Below are 3,179 nucleotides of genomic sequence, written 5' to 3' on the forward strand. Positions count from 1 at the left end.
CAGCCCTGTGAGGTGGATGTCGAGGTCTTTCTTCTCTGGAGCTAGAGAGATCACTTGCTTCTGGGTCCGGCATCCCTTCAGACTGAGCTTCCTTGTGCTGAGCCAGTTGGGGACACCAGTGCCCATCTAGAAGGGCACTGAGGACCCTCGTGAGCTCATGCACTCACCCTCCAGCTCCTCTCCCAACAGAAAGAGTACTTCAAGCAGTATGAAGTGGGGCTCCAGAACCTGTGCCATTCCTACCAGAGCCGCGCCGACTCGCGGGCCAAGGCCTCCGAGGAGAGCCTGCGTACCTCCGAAAGAAAGCTCCGCGAGACAGAGGAGAAGCTGCAGAAGCTGAGGACCAACATCGTGGCGCTCCTGCAAAAGGTGCAGGAGGTGAGCCAGGCAGCCCTCTCATTGTAGCGGACCACCTGGTGTCTCAGGGAGGGTGGGGCTTGGGCACCTCTGCTCCCTTCTCCCCACTCACAGGAATCTGTGGTTCCAACCCTGGCTGCACAGCATCCTGACCAGGAGGGCTGGAGGTGGTGCGGCTGCCTGGGCCTCATCCCACCAGACCCACGGTATCAGACTTTTGCCCTTGTTTAGACATTCTGATCTACAACCTGGTTTGAGAACCCTCCAAGTCATATAACAGAAAGACATTCTCACTTTTCCAGATGATGCCCAGATGGGATTAGGTAGCCCAGAAGCAGGGAGCGCCCTGTAGGGTCTCAGCCCTTTATTCAGGCAGTAAACATTGAGGACAACTGCTCTATGCCTGTCCTGTGGACCCTTGGTGAAGCAGACAGGCAAGATAGGGGTCCTGCTCTTATAGCCCAACAAGTGGAGGAGACAGAACTACTGTTGGCGGGAAGTGCTGTGAAGTAAATACGAGAGAGACAGAAAACAGGGATGCCACTTTACTAGGGTGTTCAAGGGAAGCCTCTCTGAGGAGGTACTTGAGCTGAGGGCAGAACCAGTCACGCAGGAGTGGGATGTGAGAGCTCTGGGGATGAGAGCTCTGGGGAGAAGGGAAGAGCAGGGCCCGAGGCCCAAGGCAGGGAGATGTGGGCGATAGAAGAAGAAGCGGCCCTGTACCAGGTGGGAAGTCCCTGGAGGGTGTGGCATTAAGACGTTTGCAATCTAAGACATTTACTCTGGTTGGTTGTAGGAGGGCCTGCAGGGGGCGGAGGTTAGAATCCGGGACTCCAGTGAGGAGGTTCCGACAGTTGTATGGGTGAGAGATTCTGGCAGCCTGAACCTTGGATGGTGACAGTGAGGAGGGAGAGAAGTGGGCAGATTTGTTGTAATGTCTTGAGGGAGGGGGAGGAAACAAGGGTGATGGTTGTGGTTTGTCTGAGCCCCTGGGTGGAGGGGAGGCAGTGGTGGCCTGTACCAAGATGGAGCAACTCGGGGTGGGTGGTGCCGTTGAGCTGTTGGATGTTTTGAGTCTGAGAAGCCTGCAGCATGGCTAAGGCAAGCCGGGAACTTGGGGTAGAGGCAGGGTAGGAGCAAGAAATCTGGGCATCATCTGTGCACAGAGGAGGGAGGGGGCGGATGATCAAGAAGGGACAGGCCTGACAGCCAGGGTGGAGGGGCGAGAGGAAGGGGCACAGGCTGCAAGAAGGGTGGGGAGGCAGGCCAGCCACCACCCTCTGGCCCCTGGCTGACCCTGCTCTGCTCTGTTCCAGGACATAGACATTAACACAGATGACGAGCTGGATGCCTACATCGAGGACCTGATCACCAAGGGGGACTAAGAGGCCTGGAGCCAGAGATCAGCTCCCCTGCCCCTCAAGGCAGAGCTCCTGGGGGTGGAGTTTCATTTATGGGTTGATGGACTTACCTTGGTTTGACTCACATGGGATATTTGTGCTTTTGGAGGGAAAGAGACTCTGATTCTTTGAATCTTCCTCCCTAAGTTTATAAATATTTATTTTTTAAAAGAAACAAGATGCTGTGCCTGCTGTGAGACCATACATTTTTTTGGTGACTCTTGGGCAGAGAACAGAAGCAGGACGCCAAGTCTGAGCTGCTTCTCTTGGCTCCTGGCTCCTCAAGATGTGGTGAATCCAGTGCTGTTTGGAAGTTGGGGAGGCTCCAGGGGCAGGGCTGGGGGAGGGACACGGTCCCCCAGACTGGTGCTCCCCCAGGAGCTCCAATCCAGGGGATCCCCACAGGGCCACAGTCAGGAGGAGGCTCAGCGCTGAGCAGCTCCCTGACTCGTGGCTCCTGCCTCAGGTCGGGGATGTGAGTGGTGGTCCAAGTGGTCGGTCTTGGCTGTGGCACCGTCCAGACAGCTTGGGGAAGAAAGATCCTCCTGTTCAACTTCCCCATCCACCACCTAATTTCTCCCTGCTGGAGAACTAACAGTGGACAGTGAGGTTTCCTGCCTCAAAAACTTGAGTCCAGGTTGTGGCATGGACAGATCCGACTCTGGTCAGACTGCTGACCTGGGTAACACACTGAATGTTTGAATTCCAAAGGATTCCTTTTAGGAAAGGACCATGTGTGTGAAGGAGCCCCTGTGCTGGTTGTTGGTGGCCTCGTCTGTGGGTGTGGCAGGGTCCTAGGGAGTGCACCTTCCTCAATGGTCCCGGCCATCTGGAGAGCCTGGCGCTGCTTTTTCTCTTACTGCATCCCCCCTGTCTGGCCCCACCAGGCCCAGTCAAGGTCCCTGCTTTGGGGCAGACAGGAGGAGGGGGTCACTGAGCCACAGGGACTCCAGAGGTGGCTCTGCAGGAAGCACACCACGCCTTCCTTCCCGCCTGGTCACAGCCTCATACAGCTGTGTCCCTCAACTTCTCAGGGTCAGAGACAAAGGCCAGAGTTGCTGAATTTTCTCTTTAATGGCCATTGGAAAAATTCTGGTTTGATTTCTCCCAACTCTCTTCTTCCCCCTTTATTTGGGGACTTTGGGTTTTCTGAAGGCACAAGAACTATGGTCTTGTGCCACTGGTCTGCAATTCAGACCTCTCAGTGTGTTTCTAGCATCTACCCACCTCTGGTCAGCAGTGGCCACGTGCTGCCCTGTGAAGACTCCAGTAGGCTGGGAAGCGCTGGCGAGGGAGGCAGGCCCCATGGGAATTGGAGGTCTCTACCCACTTGTGCACGTGGCCAGAAGCACCTGTGACTTGTGGGTTTGGGACTTCTCCAAACCACATCCCTGGGTAAGGGCTCTTTGGGGGAAATACCAC

The 3,179-nt window shown here is 55.8% G+C and overlaps 1 long non-coding RNA gene across 1 annotated transcript; it reads left to right on the forward strand.

Annotated features, from left to right (window-relative positions):
* Nucleotides 1-144: 144 nt before the first annotated feature.
* LOC114484386 (uncharacterized) lies at nucleotides 145-1,664 on the forward strand. The gene is made up of 3 exons (XR_003677226.2): nucleotides 145-378; nucleotides 472-563; nucleotides 1,154-1,664. It is a non-coding gene; the product is annotated as an uncharacterized lncRNA (long non-coding RNA).
* The last annotated feature ends 1,515 nt before the right edge of the window (nucleotides 1,665-3,179 follow it).

This window comes from Physeter macrocephalus, chromosome 19 (genome assembly GCF_002837175.3).
Source record: "Physeter macrocephalus isolate SW-GA chromosome 19, ASM283717v5, whole genome shotgun sequence".
NCBI lineage: Eukaryota > Metazoa > Chordata > Mammalia > Artiodactyla > Physeteridae > Physeter > Physeter macrocephalus.